The sequence below is a fragment of the Canis lupus genome, chromosome 12, assembly GCF_011100685.1.
Source record: "Canis lupus familiaris isolate Mischka breed German Shepherd chromosome 12, alternate assembly UU_Cfam_GSD_1.0, whole genome shotgun sequence".
NCBI classification, from domain to species: Eukaryota; Metazoa; Chordata; class Mammalia; order Carnivora; family Canidae; genus Canis; species Canis lupus.
The window spans coordinates 40,288,011-40,310,627 of record NC_049233.1 but is presented as its reverse complement, the minus strand read 5'-3'; the positions used below and the strand labels follow the sequence as shown (position 1 = coordinate 40,310,627).

The 22,617-nt window shown below is 36.2% G+C and overlaps 1 long non-coding RNA gene across 1 annotated transcript; it reads right to left on the bottom strand.

The window, feature by feature from the left end:
- Positions 1–1,184: 1,184 nt before the first annotated feature.
- Positions 1,185–21,308, bottom strand: LOC111098327. Its single transcript, XR_005367941.1, has 3 exons — positions 20,883–21,308; positions 6,407–6,537; positions 1,185–3,446 (listed from the first exon to the last, which is right to left on the bottom strand). It is a non-coding gene; the product is annotated as an uncharacterized LOC111098327 (long non-coding RNA).
- Between the last annotated feature and the right edge of the window lie 1,309 nt (positions 21,309–22,617).

The window sequence follows — 22,617 nt, the reverse complement described above, 5'->3', positions numbered from 1 at the left end:
GTGGAAATGCAAAAAATTGAAATGACATTAATTTGGCTACATTGGAGAGCTTCCACAGAAGAGACTCCTTACATGCTTTAAAACATAAATAGTACCCAACAGGGAACATAGCCTCACTTCACATAATGGGTTTTCAGATAAACAAGGAGGGGAAATTTGCACTAATTCTACAGAGGCATAATTAAAAATAATTAGAAAAAAAAACACATATTTTATGAAATAACTTCAAGAAAACAGACAGGGATGGATTCTGCATTTTCAGAAAATGATGAGCATGTAGCACAGTCTTGGGATCTGAAGTCCCCAGTGATACATGCTTCCTTCCTTGTGTACCTGCCAATTTACTTTAAAAAAAAAGAAGAAGAAGAAGAAGAGGAAGAAGGAAAAGAAAACACACATACACATGCAAAAGACTGTCTCTGGGGAAGAGAAGGCATGTGTTTAATGACTCAGTCCTTGGCAACTGTCAATAAATAGGCTTGTTAAAGGCAACCAAAGAGTATAATATATATACTGCAAATCCAGAATAATACTAGAGTGGTTAGAGATAGATAGATGATAGATAGATTGATAGATAGATGATAGATAGATAGATAGATAGATAGATAGATAGATAGATGATACCTTACTGTGAAATGAAAAAAGTAAATAGAATGACAATCACTCTTGGCTTTTTCGACAATAACAAACAATGGCCAAATCTCAGTGGAACTACAAATACTTATTTCTCACTCACATTACATGAAGGCTGTAGGCCTACAGGGCTTGTGCTGAGCTTGGCTGGGTTCTACATGTCTTCTCATTCTGGGACTCTGATAATACTCATAGTAGAGAGCAGAAATTAAGGGGCAAAGCCAAATTACACAAGGACATTGTAATTTTCTGCTGGGATATAGTGTACTTCTTCTCATCTGCTCACATTCCATTGGCCAAGCAAGTCCAAAGTCAGTACAGTGAGGAAATATGTTGCATTAAAAGGAAATATGGTAAAGATGGAGAGGAATAAAAAATTGTGAACAAATAAAATAGTCTATCACATCTAAGCTGTAGAAAATAGCAAAATAATATGACCAAATATATTTATTTTAAAGAAATATTATGAGGGACACCTGGTGGCTCAGTGGTTGAGTGTGTCTGCCTTTGGCTCAGGTCATGATCCCAGGATCCTGGGATCAAGTCCCACATCGGAATCCCTCTTCCTCTGCCTATGTCTTTGACTCTCTCTGTGCTCTCATGAATAAATAAATAAAATCTTTTTTTAAAAGAAAAAGAAATATTATGATTATTAAACACTTATGCAATTCAAACAGGAAACTCCATTCAGTGGTGGCCCCAAGTTTTATGGGGTCTTAAACCTATGTAATTTTTGTAACCCTCTTTAGAAAAATATTATAAAACACTACTAACACAAAATTAAGTGACTTGAAGTTTAAGCTTAAATATCTTTAAGGTAAGTTAAAATTTTTTAAGAGAGAGAGAGAGAGTGCAAGAAGGGCCTGGGTGGAAGAAGGGGCAGAGAGAGAGGAGAGGGAGAGAGAGGTGCTTAAGCAGGTACCATACCCAGTGTGGAGTCCCACATGAGGCTCATTCTCAAGACCCCAAGATCATGACATGAGCAAAATCAAAAGTCCAACCCTTAACGCACTGAGCCACCCTGGCGCACCAAGGTAAATTCAATTTTATCTTCAGTTTATATAATGTAAAAAAAAACTTAATTCCATTCACCAATAAAATTGTAGCAAAGATATATACCCTCCACTTCAAAACTTGTATTAGCATAGTATTTTTAAGCTGAAATTTTTTCTTAACCATTTTATTTCTTTAACATTTTTATTAAATTTTTTAGTAATCTTTACGCCCAACATGGGGCTTGAACTCACTACTGTGGGATCAAGAGTCGAATGTTCTTCTTACTGAGCCAGCCAGGCTCCCCTAGTACAGTTCATTAAAAATAAAATACTGTAATTTTTAATAGACAAATAAGGTTTATTCATTGGGGCCTAAGAACAGAATACAATAATTTGTCTTCCTGAGCTACCTAGGGCACAGATTGAAGGTGGGAATTCTCTGAAGGTCCTCCTCTGAAGAAGCCCATCTATTCAGTTTTATTTTTCAAAGAATCCCAATTGGCTGCCATTGTTAAATATATTATGACCATCTCATGGCACTGTTTTAATGAGTATGTTTAATTTTGGAAAAAATTTTGGCTGCCTCACCCCAGAAGAAAACTGATGTATAAATGCAAGATTATTACTGAGAATTAATTAACATATTTTTTCAATTAAGAGATTTATTTCTTATAAATTTTTTATTTCTTATAACTTTATTTGTAAGCAATTTATTTCTTATGAATTTTCCACATCCTAGATATTGTTGAGAAGAAGGGGGAAAATTGTAGATGGTATGGTTTTTAAGCCTGATGAGCTAAAACTAAGCAATAAGAAGAGTGTAGGGTTAAAACATGTTGGGTTGTATGGTTGTAGGCCCAGATTCAGTCAGTTGGTTAAGATAAGGATAAGTTGAAAGGTGGAGGCCAGAAAAATCTCTTATCATTCTACTCTTCATTTGGTGTGGTAGACAGGATAATGGCCTCCAAAGAAATCTACTTCTTATTTCCCCAAATCTGTGAATATGTTACATTACTTGACCAAAAGTACTTCGCAGATATGATTAAGAATACAGACCTTGAGATGGGGAAATTGCCCTAGAATATCCAGATGAGCCCCATCTAATCACCCCAATCTTTAAAAGCAGAGACTCTTTTCCAACGGTGGTCAGAGAAAGAGATGTGATGACAAAAGAGTCAGCGATACTTGTGAGAGAGACTCCACCTGCTGTGCTAGCCTCCCACTGACACATTAATGTTAATCAAGTGAGACCCTTATTGGACTTCTGACCTACAGAACTGCAAGATAATAAATTTGTGTTGCTTTAATCCACTAAGTTTGTGGCAATTTGTTACTGCAACAATAAAAAACTAACATACTTGACAAAGCAGGGAAGTGAGCCACTTGATGACATATGCAGATGGTAACCTAATTCCCTGGTGTGAGTGCTCTAGGAAGATCAATTAATTTTCTGAAGCTCAGCACCAAGTCCTGGTCTTTGACCCTCACATGAGTTTTGTAGGGTTTTCCCAGGTACAGACGCTGCCACTCTGCCATTGCCCAACAGGACTTATTTCCATTGCAATCTTGCAATTGCTGTTCACAGCCAGAAATCCTAGTTTATCTCCTCCAGTTTCTTCAGTTTGTTTGTGAAGTGACATTTCAGAAAACTCTTAGTTTGAGTATTCTGCATGAGGTAAAGCAGGAAAATACACTTCAGCAACTCCATGGGTCACATTCTCCAGTGTGATCAAGCTGTTTACAGTGGATCAGGGAAATGATTTTGGAAGTACATTCATCTACGGATTCAGTGTTTGACAATTTGGTTTGTTCATATTGCTGAAACAGAGAACATATGTTAAGTTCTTCTGTGGTCCTCGAAATATGGACATATTTGAACTGTTAAACTGCATTCTGATTAAACCCACTTAAACATTGTTTCAACAAATGCATGTCTGTATTTTTGTTCTCAGCTGGACACTCTGCTGTGCAAAACAATATCTGTCTAGCTCCAAAGGGGATACTCAGGAAGAAGCCATAAGAGGAACCTCTAATTAAAAACAAAGGCAAAAAGTGAGTCATTTAGGAAAGTTGGAAAAAGATATAGAATATACGCAAAGGCAAGGGATGGACTGATTCCAAGACATTGTTTAAAATAAATTGAATGGAAATGGTCACTGACTGGAGGTAAGAAACATAAGCTATTATGAATGGTTTTCTTTGCACGTAAAATAGGCAGGAAAATGAAGCCGTGATAAATAAATGGACTAAATCTACTGAGGAGGAACAGAAGTCCTCCTACAGGAAGATCCTGTGTAAGAATAAAGCCATTTGCCCAATAATGCATTAGAATGATGAGCTTTGTGTTAATTGATATTATAAAGTTATTATATAATATTTTAATATATTTTAATACACATTTTCAACATCAAAGGATTTAATGTTGAGAAGAGTGTTTACCATCCTTAGAGAGCTTAATTTCTGGATTTCAGCTGTGCATCACTGAACAAACAGAATGTAATATTAATGGAGCATTACATTGCCCAGAATATTGACTATTTATAATATACAGTCATTAAAAAGAAGTACAGTTTCCTGACACTATTTAAATAGAGATTGGCAAAAGAGAAGGTTATTTGTGTTTCTAAACTACAGATATTTATGCATGCCAATTTTCTTTCCCACAAAATCCAAGTAGAAGCAACAAGAGTATATTTTGTATTTCCCCTCAAGAGACAGTTAAGTGTTACAATGAGCACTGGACTTGGTGCCAGGACACCTGGGTTCCAGTCTCCATTCCTCTGCTTCTGGCACTGACAATGCTAGGAGGCCTCCCAGAGCCTATCCTCTACCTGAAAAACAGAGATAATGTTACCTATTTTTGTCTGATTCACAAAGTAAGGTAACATAATACACCACAATACGACTTAAATAAATGTGTATAGTATATAATTCACTGAAATACCAATTTACACAAATATATTTTGTAACAACTTTTGGTAGAATTTATCAAAAAAATCTAATAGTTTCATAAGCTGGTTCTTGTTCTTATGAAGTTAGGCTGTGTGTTTGCAGTGATGATCTTTGCACATGAATATTTGGAAAATAAATGTTGCCTTCTCTATAGTTTTGCCTAGAGCTAGACTTTTACCTTTGTTCTCTTGCAATTGCTGTTCACAGCCACATTGTGTCTTCATTAAAGTGCCAGAGCAAATGTTAAATTCACTGATTTATTGACCAGCAAATATTAATCACTTATTATGTACATAGCACTATACAAGGCGTTATTCAGTAAACTCAACAAAATGAACAGTTTGATTTTTTTTCCCTCTTCTAAACTGACTAGCTCTTTGTCTGAATTAATCAAATCAACCAGTAGGTTTTTGGCTTCCTGTAGACACAGCTTAAATGTCACTTTCTATCTCGAAGCTGCTATTTTAAGTATTGGTGATGTGTAGGTGGAAAACACTTTACTATTTAGAAATAAAGTACTATACAATAAGGCTTATTAGGTATTTATTTCACTTTGTAGTTTTTATTTAGTTTAACTTTTTATTGTGGAAAAATTTAAATATGTGTATAAGCATATAGGATAAAATAAGGAATTCCCTTATGCCTAACCTAGCTTCAACAGTTAAAAATTCATGATCAATATTGCTTCATCTCTACCCCCACCGAATCCTCCTGTATCCCATATTATTTTGGTATGAACATCAGAGATTATATAATTCAATCCTTAAATATTTCAATATGTATCTCTAAAGATAAGGATATTGAAAAAATAACCACAATAGCAGAATCACACTCAAAATTAACAGCAATTCCCTAGGATCATCAAATATTCAGTGTGTGTTCAATATTCCAACCATTTTTACATATTATCATTTTTTGCAGTTTGTATCAGTCCATTTTCAAATAAGGTCCACATATTGTGACTAGTTGTGTCTCTTCATTCAATTTAAACTTCAGCTGTCTCTATTTTCCTCCCACAATTTATTTGTTGAAGAAACTGGGACATTTGTCCTGTGGTCTTTTCTACAGCCTAGATTTTAGTAGTGAATCCTGTAGTATAATTTAACATGTTTTTCAGTCTTCTGTGTTTCCTGACTATTAGTACAGAACTGTGCTAATATAGCCTCTATGTGGAGCTTGTTTTATAAAGAATAGTTTGATTTACAGGAAAATGTAAAGATTGTACACAGAGTTCACACTCAGTTTCCCCTATCATTATCTTTTTTATTTATCAAGTATTTTTTAATTCCAGTATATTAACATACACTGTTATATTAGCTTCAGTATATGTATAGTGATTCAACAATTCTATACATTATTCCGTTATCATAATGGTAAATGCACTCTTTAATCCCCCATTATTAATATCTTAAATTAAGAGGATTTGATTATTGTAATTAATAAAAAAATATGGATAAACTATTATTAACTAATATCCATACTTTACTTAGATGCTTTTAGTTTTTACTTGATGTTCTTTTCCTGTTCTAGAATCTCATCCAGGATGCTATACTGCATAGTTGTCATATCTCCTTAAGTTCCTCTTGGCTATGACAATTTCTCAGAGTTTCCTTGTTTTTGATGACCTTTACAGTTTTGAGGAGTTTTGGTACATTATTTTGCAGCATGTCCCCCTTGGGATTTGTTTGATGTCTCTCTCATGATTGATCTGGGATTAAGGACTTTGGAGAGGAAGATCACACAGATAAAGTGTCATTTTAATCCTATTATATCAAAGGCACATACTATACAGATTATTTATCACTGTTGGTGTTAACCTTGATCACCTGGCTGAGGTAGTATTTGTCAGGCTTCTCTGATATAGAGGTACTCGTCTCCTCTTTCCATATAGTTGCCTTTGGAAGGACAGCTCTATTTGAAGCCCATGTTCTTGAAGTACGGAATTATGCTCCATCTCCTGTAGGTGGAATAGTACATAAATTATTTTGAATTTTTCTGCATGGGCGATTTTCTCTTCTCCTTAATTTATTATTTATTTATGTACTCAATCATTTATTTATAATTGTTATGGTTCATGGATATTTATTTTATATTTTGGATACAATCCTATAGGACTTTCTTTTCTTGCTCAAACTGTTCCAGGTTTGACCATTAGGAGCTCTTTCAATTGCCTCCTGTGTTCCTTTGGCATACCCCATCATTTCAAGTGTGTGTGAGTGTGGTTTTTTAAGTGTTCCCCTACTTTCTGGGAAGATACCCAGGTTCATCACGTATGCTTCCTGCCCTCATTCTAGAATCAACCATTTCTCCAAGGAACCCTGGTCTCTTCCATTAGAGAATGGTATTAGAAACCAAAATCTGGGCACTAAGTTTAATAAAATATTTTTAAATCATTCTTTTACTGCTGTTTTGTCTATTTCAAAATTTTTAAATTATTTTTCTTATAGTTTGTTGTGAAATTTTGATTTTTCGTGGTTCTGATTTTCAAAAGTCAGTATTGGTGGCATGCTGGTGAGCATAGCTGCCTTCCAATTTCCAAAAGTCACTTTTACTTTATGATTTCTGACTATACTGAACAGTTCATCTTTTATTTCAAGTAAGTAATTTACAAAAATATTTTATTTTTTATATCTTGCTATTAAATCTAGAGTCTGAAATTTTGAATTTTTCTATATTGTGCCAATTCAAAGAGTCCAAGTAGCTATTTGGTTAAATGATGTTAAGTGTCTGTGATCTTTGACTGTTTTTTTCTAAATTTTGAATGAATTGACTAAATATGTTTATATCTTGTAACTATAAAGTAGCTAGAGAAAGTGAATGAAATATCAAGTGTCATAAAGAAAGATTTTGTTTAGTTCTGTGAAAATTATACATTAAAAATTCATTAAAGTAAATCTCTTTAATGTGGACTTTCTGAAAGCTAGGTAAATCAGTCACTGGAATTTTCTTTTTTTTAGAGATTTTATTTATTCATGAGAGACACAGAGAGAGAGGCAGAGACACAGGCAGAGAGAGAAGCAGGCTCCCTACAGGGAGCCGGATGCAGGACTCGATCCCTGGACCAGGATCATGTCCCGAGCCAAAGGCCAGATGCTCAACTGCTGAGCCACTTGGGCGTCCCTAGAATTTTCATTGTAAAATTTATGAAGTGTTTGTTAAGATTAAAATCATCAAAAAATTTTAATTTAGTACTAGAAAAAAAATCAAATTCTTAATTTATGCTATAGTTGACACACAATGTTACATTAGTTTCAGATGTACAACATAAGATTCGACTTCTCTATACATTATACTATGCTTACCAGAAGTGTAACTATCATGTGTCACCATAATATATTAGAAGAACAAAACATTTTCAAGGCTTGTCATTTCTATACAAAATATATTAATTACATTTTTTCACATATTGGTTAAAGGTATCTTCATAGAATTCATCTTTTAAGAATAGGTTTATGAAAGTTATCCATTGGGATTCTAAAGCCAGGAAAATCTAGTAAAACAACTTACCAACTATCAGGCAACTCAATCTTTCTGTGTTGTTTCCTTCTCTGTAAAATCAATCATTAAGATAAATTGGCTTGGGGCACCAGGGTGGCTCATTCAGTTAAGCATCAACTCTTGATTTCAGCTCAGGTCATGATCTTGGGAACATGAGATTGAGGCCTATATTGGGCTTGGCACTCAGCATGCAGCCTGCTTAAGATTCTCTCTCTAACCCTTCCCCCTCACTCATGCTCATTCTCTTTCTAAATAATAAGTAAAAAATAATTTAAAAATAATTCTCTCTCACCCTCTCCCTATGCCCCCACATTCACACATGCTCTCTCTTTCTCTAAAAGAAAAAAAAGATAAATTGACTCATATATTTATAGAACTTAGTATATATACTACATGTATGTATAAAACATATGCATATCTACATATATTGACATGTGTAATATATGTACACACAAAAATAATCCAGCTCAGCCTTTCCAAATGTTTAATAATAGTTGTCCCTTTCTTATTTTTAATACTATTTTCTTTCTACATACTTTGATATTACATTTCTTTAATAATAGTCTATAACTTAAACATTTTGCTAATTCAGAGTGACCTCACCATGCAATCCAAATTAGTGGAATTTTGCTCTAGTTAATAGTTTTCTCTGAATCAATACTGTGATGGGAACATTTTGATATATATTAATGAGTTTTTCTCCTTTGCATTTCTTAATGTGTGACCTTTGCTCATTCTACCTAAGGCATTAGGATTATATTATAGCTAGAATGCAAAAATAAAGAGGGTTTTAATAATCAGCTTTTAATATCCAAAGCAGGAGTTTTGAGTTTGCAGCAAGCAAATAATCCTGAAATCCAGTCTTTATCAAAACACTGCAATTTTCCAAATATTTTTAGCTCCATATTGACTTTAGCTGTGGAAGTTATCAAGTGCCAGGCCCATCCAATGACCCATAGGGCACAAGGGACTGTGAGCAATCAGCACTCACAATTTCAGAGACCAGACCAGGCACTCAACTGTAGAGGCCAGTGAGGGCCCACTGAGGTCACCATCTGAATCCAATGCTCCTTCTCACTACTCTTCTTCCCACCACCACCCCTTCACATGATGTCATGACAGTATCTTAGAGTAAGGGGAAGAAGAGAAAATCTCATATAATTAGCATTTGCCCCAAAGGGACTGGCATGTCCAAAAAAGACTGATTAAACTACCAGAAATTCATTTATAGTAACTCTATAAATTTAAAACATACTATGGAGTAGGTGAGAAATAGTAAATCAGTTATGAGAAAAACAGTTATTAAATTTGCAACACCATTACAAATAGAAAAGGCTTTGAAATGAGCCTTCCCTTCCTTGACTGCTATGAGGATCAGATGGGTCAGTTGATGCGAAGTCACTCCACAAAGTGAGAGCACTCACCGCAGGCAATAATAATGGCAATTGCACACGCGGCCCCAAGCATGTAAGAATTAGGACCAGACATGCATCTCAGCTCTGGGCCAGGAGGCAAGGGCATAGACAAGAAGCCAAGTTCAAGCCAACTACACAGTATCAGGAAAGAGACCAGAAGTCCAGAGCTGCAGATGTAGCTGAGAAGTTGTAGAAGAGGAGCCAAGTGGCAGCAAAGGACCAGGTCTGAGTACAACCTCCCTATGGGGAAGCAACATGGAGGCACATTCTCCAGGAATGACACAGACCCTAGGGCTATCTGATATGTTCCTTAATTAAATTTATGATGAAAAAGACTGAATATCTAACTGCAGATTCACTAAAGATATGCAACAGAGTGTGGCTCCTAGTCCCACAGAAGAGCCTTGAATTTAAATTAAGAATCACTGGGTGCCTGGGTAGGTAAAGTCAGTTAAGTCTCCAACTCTTGGTTTTGGCTCTGGTGGTGATCTCAGGGTCATGAGATTGAGCTCTACATTCAGTTGGAAGTCTGCTTAAGTTTATCTCTCCCTCTGCCCCTCCCTCTACTCACACACACTCTCTCTCTTTCAAATATATAAATAAATCTTAAAAATATAAATAAAACAAAATAAAAAGTCATCCTGGTAGGGTAAAGAAATTTGAGAAGGTTAAATCATAAAACTAAGTGAAATCAGGATTATTAATTCATGGGAAATTCTCTCAAAGCTTTAAACTGAGGAAAGAGGGGGCAGCCCAGGTGGCTCAGTGGTTTAGCACCACCTTCCAGGGCGAGATCCTGGAGATCCTGGATCAAGTCCCACGTTGGGCTCCCTGCATGGAGCCTGCTTCTCCTTCTGCCTGTGTCTCTGCCTCTGTGTGTGTGTGTGTGTGTGTGTGTGTCTCATGAATAAATAAATAAAATCTTTAAAAAACTAAGCTGAGGAAAGAAAGTCTTTGCAAGAATGTGGGGGAGGGGAATAGATTCAGAGATTCTGATGGAGTATATGTTAATTTGTTCATATTTATGGCACCTAGTAGTAGGTGCCATGGTCTTTGATAGGTAATTAAGAGGTCCTTGCTAACAATCCAGTGAGAACAGATAAGTCAATAGACCTTTAAAACAAATGCACAATAATGGGGGAGATATGAGAGAACAAAGGAAGAACAGAGGGGAAATGACATTTTTTAGTCTGAACTACCCAGTGTGGTACCTAGTTGATCAAATATCTAGAGCATATTTATTGAGGGCCTACCATGTGTGAGGTTGTTCTAGAAGATATACAAGTGAATGTGAGATGCCAAAAGAGGCTTCCTGAAAACAGTAATATCTATGTTGAGACTTGAAGGAGTGGGCAGCAGCAAAGTGAACAAGTGTGTGGAGGTGCTCCAAGCTAGGGAACAACATTCTTTGCTAGGGCAAAGAAAGTCCTGAACAAAAGAAAATTGCATACTGGGAGAACTAAGAATGGCTCAGTGTGACCTGAGAATAGGTGGAAGGAGTGGAGGGGAATAAGGCAGGAGAGGGTTGCTGAGGCCAGATGGTAAGGATGGGAGCAGGGGGAGGAGGAGCAGGGGGAGGAGGGAGAGGGGGAGGAGGATGGATGCATGAGCTATTCGTCAAGTACAAGTGACAGGGCTTAGGAACTGAGTGGACTTCAGGGCAGATGAATATATTTGAAACTAGTCCTGTTTTCTGGCTTGAGCAGCTGGTGGTGCCATTTACCTGGAGAAGCTGCCCCAGAGACACAGTGAGCAGGTGTACAGGGTGAAGACACAAAGAGTTCAGCTGTAACATGCTGAATTTGAGATTCCCATGTGAAATCCAAATGGAGCCCTGGAGAAGCAGTTGGCTGTTTGGTTCTGGGGTTCTAAAATGATATCGGGACTGGAGATGCAAAGCAGCATAAGTCAAGACACCTAACTATTGAAACATAATATTCATGTTCTTCTTTCTTCAATAGAGATGTGTCAATTATTTTTATTTTTCAAACTTCATAACACAAAAACAAAGTTCTGAAATATATTTGAAGTATGACTCAAGAATATTATTTCTAATATTAAATAAGTTCTTGGTAATTTAAAAAGAAACCATTTTGCTAATTTAAAATGTTGGTGGGTTTTGTATAAAATGTTTCCTAACAAAATTATAAAGTGTGTGTTTACTTTAACTTTATATATTGTTCTTTTTATTTTACTCTCACAACTGAAATACTTTAATTTTTCTAATTTATTATTATTATTAGAGTCTGGATGTAGGTATTTTTTAAGGCGATGAATCTAATTTTAATCATTTCTTACAGAATTCTGTTCATTTGTGAGGTCACTTCTGTTTCGAATTTTTGAATTTTAAAGTTTGTTTTGAACTGAGATATAATTGACATATAAAACATTGTGTAAGCTTAAGGTGTATATTAAATCACTTCTTTACTGTATACCTTTATCCAAACACACATGAGTACTAAAATTTTGACAGTATTTCATTGCAGTAAATTTGAAAAATACTAGCATGGTGCCACCTTGATTGGTGTGGCAGGGCCTAATTTATAGCCTTGTAGTAACTTGTGACTTAAACTTAGCAAATTGCCATCACTCAAAATGTCTTTGATTGATTTGGAAATGCGAATCATTGTCCTTCTCTCAGCAGAACTAGTTGGGTTGAAGAGAACGTACCAAGCCTTGAGCCCCAATCAACCACAAAGCCCGGTGTGATCACTGCCTTTGTCCAAGACTGGTGCTGCTTGACTGTGAGCTTAGTATCTATTAAGTCAAGTTCTTAGTAAAACACGGCTCAACATGCTTAGCCTTTGTGGATCTTTTACTGGATTCAAATGGAATAGTTGGAGCTAGACAGAGAAAAAGACAATTGTCTTTCCATATATGAGTTTCTGTTTTATAATGTTACAAAACTTCAAAGGGAATTGTGACATAAACTTTGCATTTGAAATCTGTTTACCAGACAAAATCCACCCAAAGTTATTGTCTACCATAGGTATTCATAGCTTGGCAAAGTTCCAAGCCACTCTATCAAGGCAAGGGTGTTTGTCACTTGTGGACGGTGAGTTTAGAAAACTATTAGTATAGAAGGGGTATGAAATAGGTATGAAAATACTATTCGGGGACACCTGGGTGGCTTAGTGTTTGAGCGTCTGTCTGCCTTTGACTTAGGGTGTGATCCTGGGGTCCTGGGATCAAGTCCTACATCAAGCCCCCCATGGGAGCCTGCTTCTCCCTCTGCCTATGTCTCTGCCACTCTCTCTGTGTCTCTCATGAATAAATAAATAAAATCTTAAAGAGAAAGAAAGAAAATACTATTAAGAGTTTCTATTTTAATTCCAGGTGCCAGAGAAAATTTGAAGTTGTTAAGCGTTGTATAATTGGCAAAACCTAACTTCTTCATCAGCCACATTCATCAGCCACATTCATACAACTCCCTAAAACCCAGGAGAAGGTCCCCAAAAAAGACAAGAAGTGGAGGTTAATGGCATATTGAAAGTGTGGCTTACTTATCAGAGAAGAGATATTTTGTTGTTACGTTCTTACATTAGCTGGAAGCAACTTATTTCTGACTTCAAATTATTTATTAAAAATACAGTATTACAATGACATAGAAATCTATCAAAATGCATTTGTGGAAAAAATAATAATACAATATTTGTGAAGCTGTAGGTACATAGATATAATACACATTTAACATTACACAGCATTTAATGGGCTTTTCTCTCACAACTGAGATATAGGAATGTACTGGATGTACTGAGAAAAAAAATACATAAATAAAATAGAATACATAGCCCATATGTGTCAACATTGTTTTTACAGTTAAGACAATTGTTTGATTTAAATCTGACTTTGCTGATGCATTTAATCAGATATATTTGCATGTAAACAGTTAATGTAAATAAACTTTGAAGTCACCCATTTTATTCAATGTAGACTGACAGGCTGTTTAAATAATGCTCTCTAATGAAAGTTTTTAGCTTGAGTTACCTGGTATTGTATCTAGTTGATCAAATATCTCATTAACGTATATTTACGGAAGTCCTACCATGTAGTAAGTTGTACTAGAGGCTATAGAGGAATGTTAATCACTGTCCCCATCTTGGAGACCTTATACTCCAGCAAGTTAATAACAATATATACATAAAAAAACAGCCATTTATCCTTCAACATGTTTGTGCTGTGAATCTCTATTATGAGATTGGGTGTGTCATGTTGTTTATTTTTTAATGATTTTAGTTCCTAAATTCTTTCAGTTACCAATTAAGACACAACAACAACAAAAACAAAATTAGTTGCATGGTTATGTATTTCCAGTTATTCATAGTTATAAACATGAGTGGTACTAAGAAAACAAAGATCCCTGCAATTGAATAAGAAGTTTCATGACCCTTTACAATAATGTTACTACTTAAATCTGAGGGGGAGGGAGGAATGTGACCAGATTGTCTTATAAGAATACACTGATTTACTGTCCATCAGGTTTTTTTTCAAATTCAAATTTCCTCAAATTTTCTTCACATTTCTCACTTAGGAATTATTATGAGCCAGAAAGCCTATCCTTCATACTAACAAAATAACCACACTTTTCAATTTTCAAAAGAAGTTTTCTTGTTCTAACCTAGGAAAACCCAAATGGATCAGATTTTTCCCCTGTTCTAGTTAAGTATTAATTCCTGGCCAAAGAATCTGTCATAAAGGCTGAATTTGCGGGAGGTTTAGCCCAAGGTTAAAAAAAAAGAAGCTATATAAAGGAAACGATAGTGTAATTTTAAGAAGAATATTTATAGCTGTGGGTACTAATTTATTCTTTTAAACTAGCTCTGTATTTTGAATTGGTCTAAAATAGACCAACCCTACTAAATTTATACTGGATGATTATTCAGCTGTTATAGATGTGCAAAGAGATGGTATAGTGTAGTGGTTAAATGCCCAGACACTGGAGCCTGACTCATCTGGGTTCAAATCCCAAACCTGGCTCATTTTTGCTGCATTTCCCTGGGCAGTTCACTTAAACTATCATTATCTTAACTGTAAAACAGGAATAATAATAGTACCTGTCTCAAAAATAAATTAGTACATGGAAAGCAATTAAAATTGTGCCTAGCAAAGAGCAAGCATTAAGTGTTAATCATTAATCTTATTCTGTTTTTATGTAGTGATAACACTGTAGTGTGCTGCTTCTTTATTTTTCTAAAACATCTTTTCTTTCTTCTCCTCCCTCTTCCCCTCCCTCTCTAGACTACCTTTCATTTCATAGCCATTTTCCATTGCCCAACACACTGTCTTCACAAAGATACTCAATAACTGTTGAATGAATGAACCAAACTCCTATTTTTCAAGTGCCCTCAGAACCATCTCTGGCTCTCTGTCTTCTCCTGTACTGAAGAGGGTGCTTTCTTCCTTGCTCCCATAAACCCTTATGAATACTCAATCACTACAGTTAGCACTAGAGGTTAGGTTTATCCATATATGACTCTTTCTTTCCTTCAGGTTTCTTCAAATTCACGAGCTCTTGTCTCTTACTTAGGAATTACTATGAACCAGAATCTCTGACTTTCTTGAGAGTATGGCTCTTACCTTCATCCCCTAATGCTTGGCACATCGTACGCCTGGCAAAGGATTGGTTGAATGAGTACTTGGATGAATACACCCATCCCAACTCCTCAGCAGGTGCTGGGCATTCTCCCACCACTAGTCACCTCCAGGAATGTAAGCTCAGGCCCATGGGTCCTCTGTCAAGTGGCCTGACCCTGGGAAAGGGTGGCAGAAACCAATAGCAAAGAGGTCTGCCTGCTGTCCTATAACCACAGAAATAAATGCAATAGCTGAAGTTCATTATATTCTAACACCTGCATTTTACAAATAAAGAAACTAAGCCCTGAAAAAGGTTCAATTAGCCAAGATCTCCTAGCATATTAGAGAAACAACTGGGAATGTGATTAAGGTCTCCTGGCTTGTTGCCTATACTTATTCAAGTGCAAAGAAAATTTTCCTTTAAGGTTTGATTATTCCATTGAAAGCTTAGTAGTAACAAATGGATGGACGAGGAAGATAGGATAAATAAGAAATGTCCTTGTTTTTCTTATGTATTATTCTTTTGTAAAGATTGATCGATTGATTTTAAGCTTTATTTATTTATTTTTAAAAAAGAGAGCATGTGAGCAGGGAGAGAGGCAGAGAGAGAGAGAGAGGGAGAGAAAATATCCAGCAGAAGCCCCCCTGAGTGCAGAGCCTGACCATGTGGAGTTTGATATGACCCTGAGATCATGACCTGAGCTGAAACTGAGTCAGATGCTTAACTGGCTGAGCCACCCAGGTACTCCTCTTATTCTTTATTCTTAATAAAAGTCTTGCTGGCTACAATATCCTCCCATATGAATGTTTAAACTGTTAATGATCAAAGTCATATACAGAAATTACAAATAAATGATATGGTATTTATGGTATGCTATATTTTAGAATCTAAGAACATGTACTGCTTTCAATTCCCAGAGTCTTTTCCTGTTTTTGGTTAGCACCTCGATTTACCTCTGGAGATCTGTCTTCCCAACTCCCTGCCTTCTTCATGATAATTTCAGTGAGGAGATTCAGACTGCCCTAGTCAGGGTGTGGCTTGTGAACTCTAATTCTGGGAATCTGGATCCTGAGCACAATGATGCTGAGACAGAGTCCAAATTCACTCCCCGAGCTTTCTGAAGTCACTGTCCATTGATCCTTTTTACCTAGATCTCTGGAACTGCTCTACATCTGCCTTTCCTGGAGGCTTTCCCTTTGATTCCGTGAGCTAACCTGTATTCTTCCAACAAACTTCTTTTCTGTTTAATTAAGCAAGATCTGTTTTCATTGCTTGCAATCAAATTCTAGTACTGGTTGGACTTGGACTTGGAAGTTCCACTTTAGCTATGGTTTGTGGGTACAAACCAAACTGGCAGAAAAAGAAATAACTAGTAAAAGGTATGTATGTGTGTATGTGTGCATGTGTATAAGAGAGAGAGAGAAATCTACTAATCATATAACTGCACAAGAAAAAAATAGATTTTGTGCTACAATATATTCAAAAGGAAAACAAGCCAGCCATGATTTTACCATGGAAATTTGTATGTGTGTTAAGATGGTCTGGAATTTTAATTACTCAAGTGAAAGCTTTCCTTGCATGTTAAAAGTTGTCATAACTCTTTTATAAAAACAGTTATGTTTCTCTTTACGTTATACATTTTTAAATTTAGGTTCCTTGTTAACTGACCTGACATATATTTCCCTTACAATTTAATATTTAAACTGGTTTATTCATAAGGGTAATAGTAAACGAATAAAACAAATCAAATTAATAAATTAGAAAAAGTAATGTGTAATTGTAGCTTCATTTATTCACATTTATTATAGTAAGCTATAAATACATTTTATGAATACATAGACATATGCAAAATTCTATGTAAATCCTGTTAATGATTGACTATGAACCATAGCCATTCTTTAATTTTAAATTGCACTTAATAGGTTTAATGAAAGAAAGTTCATTAAAGGTGTTCATTTTAAAAGTATTTATGAAGGTCCTTAAGAATTAAACTATAAGAACAATCAATCTATGTTTTCTCTGAAAAATAATTATTTTTTGGAAGAGTGTGACACACAGGTCATGAATAAATAATATTTAGGGATTTTTCCCATCTCTCGTTTAAATTAAATGTGTACTCCATTTAACTCTTTCTCTGGTGAAAGTGTTTTTCAGGCTAAATGTTACATCAAACACTGGAAATAATTCCAAGGTAATATTCATAATGGTAACAAAAAAGTACCTTAAAAATTTTTGAAGTCTTTATAATGTCCATAATACACATTTTTATAGTGTATGTACACATATTCTAAGGAATTTTTTGTTGTTGTTAGAGAGAAGGGGAGGGTAATAGGCAGAGGGAGAGGGAGAGGGAGAATCTTAAGCAAGATGCATACTTCATGCAGAGCCAGCGCAGGGCTCAGTCTCACGACCCTGAGATCATGACCGGAGCCCAAAAGAGGAGTCAGATGCTTAACTGAACAATTCAGGCACCCCTCTAAGGAATTTTCTAATAGCTTATACATCAGTCTCTCTCTCTCAGCTTGACATACTCTGGAATTTTTTAAAAAGAAGCAACCCTAATTTTTATGTTTTCCTCAGTACAGGAGCTTAATACATAATATTTGCAACTAAGAAGCAGAAAGATAAAAGAGACAGGAAGCTGGTACCATCTGCCTTCCCTTATCTGGGGCTGCTTTCCATTCCTTTTCACATCCTGACCTGTGTAGAACAAGGCTCCAGCACTGGTCTTCAGCAAGAGTTGACACTGAGGTAATATGTGCATTGTCTTTAGCAAATGATCCCTCATATAACTTAGTATAGTGTTCTTTCATGAATTGACATAATCTGTGAGAAGACAGTCCTGGTTTCCTTGAATTCTGAATGTTTTGATTTGTGGAAACTGCTAGGGATGTGTGTGTGTGTGTGTGTTCTCTTTAGTTACCTATTTGGTATTGCTCTTCTCTATCAGTTTCAATAGAGGGGGAAATTAAAAAACAACTTTTATATTGTTTGTGATATAAAAATTTTACATTCAATGGTAAAGTACATTTTAAGACTTGGAAAATGTACACCAAAGTCTTAATTCATGGTTACACTGGGAGGAGAATATTTCTAAGGAGGGAGGAGCAATGAACAGGTAGGGGAGAAAAAGAGAAGAGGTTTTTATTTTTAACCCAATATTTTTATTTGTTTTATTTATTTATTTTTTTAGATTTTATTTATTTATTCATGAGAAACACAGAGAGAAAGAGAAAGGCAGAGACAAGGCCGAGGGGGAAGAAGACCCCCTGCAAGAAGCCCGATGTGGGACTCGATCCCGGATCCCAGCACACCCTGAGCCAAAGACAGATGCTCAACCACTGAGCCACCCAGGCGTCCCTTGTTTTGATTTTTTAAAAAATATTTTATTTATTTATTCATGAGAGACACAGAGAGAAAGAGGCAGGCTCCATGCAGGGAGCCCCATGTGGGACCTGATCCCAGGACTCTAGGATCATGCCCCGTGTAGAAAGCAGATGCTCAACTGCTGAGCCACCCAGGCGTCCCTCTTGTTTTGATTTTTATAACAATTATACACTACCCTTATAATTAAAAATAAATTTGAAAATGTTTGAAAAATATTGTTACTATATATTATAGGAAAGCCCTAGAAAAGCTGGAAAAATATGTTTTTCATTCATTTTTATAGCTTTTTTTCACTATTTTTTTATTGGAGTTTGATTTGCCAACATATAGCATAACACTCAGTGCTCATCCCATCAAGTGCCCCCCTCAGCACCCATCATCCAGTCACCCCATCCCCCCGCCCACCTCCCCTTCCACCACTCCTTGTTCATTTCCCAGAGTTAGGAGTCTCTCATGTTCTGTTACCCTCTCTGATATTTCCCACTCATGTTCTCTACTCTATAGCTTTTAAAGTTTGACTTCTAAATTTTTAAAATTTGTTGTCATTTGAGTAAAGTTGACATACAATGTTACGTTAGTTTTGGTGTTGATTTTCAATTCTGATGAAGTTTTTTACAACCTTTTCTGGACAAATAATACAATAGTAGTTTTAATAATGATAATGGGATAGCAATAGTTCCAAGGTTGTGTGCTAAATGCTTCACCTATATTGCTTATTTCATTCTTACAAAACTCTATCAGTAGAGGCAGAGATAAGTTTGATGGGGCTTGAAGTTTATATGATTTGGGGAAGGATGGATCTTTAAGAAAATAAGAAAATAATACAAAACTACCATGGCCCTTTACTGGGCATTGGAAACGGATCTGGGCACTTCCAGCTAATAAATTCCCTTCTACTCATCAATCACATACTAGTTTCGTTATACATACAAGAAACTGAGGCCTTAGAGAGATAACTCACCTGAAGTTATATATGTAGCAAATGGCCAAGCATAACTAATAGCAATATTTTATTATTTTAATAGAATTATCCATATCTCAATAGTCTCTGGCCTAAAGTATTTCCAATGGAGAGCTGGAAAGAGAACTCCTGCCCAGTTCTCATCACTACAGATCTCTGCTTCCCTTAATAATTTTCTCATAAGAAGAGCAAAGGAGAAAAAGGAAAAACTGGAGGAAGTAGGGAAGAGTAGGGAATGGAACAAGAGGAACCAGAGGTTGTGCCATTGAGGGAAGGCAAGGTTAGAGAAGAAGAACAAGTAATCTCCAAACCTACGAGCACATGCTTTAAAGACTGTCTATAGGCTTGCTGAAAAAGGCAGGAGGAGCTGTTAGTCAAGAGTTCTGAAGGTCTGAAACAACAAAGGTGTTCTTGCTTGAGATACACTCATGAAGACCTACATGGGTAGGACAGAATGGGAGATGGTCATGTTACCTAATGGCATTACCATTATGAGGTTAAAGAACAGAAATGTAAAAAGGAGCTTCAAAATAGTACTGTTTGAGGACTTTAAGCAGAAGAGAGTTGAAATAGCTGAAATAGTGTTTATCTCCATGAAAAGCAGGAAGATTCACATGTGGAGAATCTCCCAAATGATGGAAGGAAGGCATATTGAATGAGTTTCAACCTAATTTGAGGAGTTGCATATTTTCAATCCAACACTAAGGTTGGGGTGATTCTTTAGGGCTAGTGATTCTGAGGCAGCCTTGAAAGAGCTGCTAAGGGAGGACATGCCCTCTAATTGTTATTCATCCTTAGATATTTCACAAGGCCTTCTAGGGACTGTGCCTTTAACAGAATAGGTACTTAATATAAGAGTCTGAATGAATCAATCAATAAGTGAAGCTCACCAGAAAGTGTAAAAGTGTAACCTTAAGCTGTCAGAAAAGTAAACCTCCTTAGGACACCCCCCCACACACCTTCCCTTCCCTCTATCCTCCTATTTCCACCTCCCATTAGCAAGTCAGTTCCCTCTAGGAAATCACTGCCCACGGGTGGAGTTTCTAAGTAAACTCAAAGTGGTAGTTTTTCTTTCCAGGTCTATGAAACTGCATAAAAAATAACTACATAGGAGTGGGAAGACCAATCGCAGAGAGGTCTTCTGAAATAACCTGATTTATAGGCATGTATGAATACATAGCTGTTATATATACTATAATCCCAGAGAATTTGTGCTCCTATAAAGTTCTTGGTCATCATCCTGAACTAGGTCCTCAATATTTTCTGGTAATCCTACTAGATCTTTCATATTTGCCACAAGCTCTTTCTCATTCTCACAGCAATCAATCACCAAGTCTCATCAACGCTTCCTCCTAAATACATATCCAATCCATTTGATATCATACATTCCCAGGGCTTCTCCAGAGTTCTGACCACCATACCTTCCCGATTGATTACAACACTAAATTCCCAATGAGTCTACCTACCTTTCCTACTGTTCCTCTTCTTTCTGCATTCCAGTAATCCTCTTGGACGTCTCTTGACTTCTAAAACATGCCACATCCTCTTCCTTCACAATTTTCCATGTCTTCCTATTCCTTAAAACACTTTTTCTATCTAGTCTCTATTTAGACAGTATCTATTTATGCTGCCAGTTCCCGACTAAACATCTTTTTTTTTAGCAAGTCATTCCCAGATGTGTAGGCCTGGTTACATTCCTTTCCTGTATGTTCTTTCATAATAGTTCATTTGATTTATTGCATTTATTTGCTGAATGTATTTTCCCTGCTAGTCTGCAAATCCCTTAAGGGCGAAGAGAGTGTTGTCTTCTTCATTCTTGTGCTCTCAGCTCCTGAGTGCCACCCTAGGAATCCACAATCCTCCAAAGTCTCTATTTTCCTTCCTGCTTTTCTTCTTGCCAAAGCCCCCAGAACCTTTATCTGGTCTGGGAGAGGTTGACAAACCTTCTCTTCTTACACAGCTCTCTTTCTTCCAAATATTTTGTCTTTGCCAAGGCCAAACCTTTTGAAACTCAAAAGCAAAGAATTGATCTTTGTGTTCTCTGTATTCTGCTGTTTTATCCCTCTGCCAAGATAATAGCAGATAGAATGGCAGACAAGTACAGGGTATAGATAATGCATGTGGGGGAGGGGACAGCAATCAAATGTTATCTCAACTATCAGTCCACCTCACATTCATAGCTAGCACTTTACCCAAGGATAATGACATCTGTCCTCCATAACGTCTGATTCAGTGCCATACTGCTTAGATTCTCCCTCTGCAACTAAAGGTCTTATTCTCCTGGATGCTAGGAATTTTGCCTGCTGATAGCCATCAGCCTTCAGCTTTCCCTGGAAGTGTCAGTCCCAAGAGCAGTCCAGTAAATTTTGTACACACAGATCTCTGTCTCAGAGTCTCCTTCCTTGGAGACTTGTCTTGCAATGGCCACCTTTAGAGTCCTTCTGTCTGTGATTTCATATATATATATATATCCCTCCCCCCCATCTATCTCCCAGTTCCAGAACCTAAAATGATGGAGGGAATCCCAGGTCACTCAGAATCTTCCCTCAAACAAATGGAAAAAGAATTATAGCTTATTTCTGTTACCTTTAAATTTTGGATACAGTCCATAGGGTATTGTTGCAAGGAGAGGGAAAAAATAGGGGAAAATTTTTTACACATTTATCTCTTTCTAGATTGCACTGGAAAGGATTGTGTGTGTGTGTGTGTGTGTGTGTGTGTGTGTGTAGGAACTTGTAGAACTAAAAATAAGAAAGAAATGTAAATGAAAGTTGCTGGTAATTTTTTAAACATAAATTATAAAATTTTATAAAATTCTCTAAAAGCCAAAATAACTTGTTATCCTGAAGAATGGAGCTGATGTTTGTTATACAGACTATGAAATACTGTTTGGTAAGTCTTTTGGTGTTACTTGCAAAACTGAAGAGAATCAAATTGAAGAGAAGGTAAGATTAAAAGAGAAAACATTCACTGTGTTTTTCGTGCAAAGGAATGATGATAGTAATGCTTTTTTCTGAGAGTTAGATCTTAGGAGTCATATAGTCTCAAGTCCTGGCCAGTGCAAGAATATCTTCTGTTGAGTTATCTTACTTTTGCTTAGAACACATAAATATATTTCTAATATTGATTTTATATTTTATTATATTTTATTTTATTATTTTGAGGTTCAATTAATAATCTTTGCTAAATATCAACTTGAGC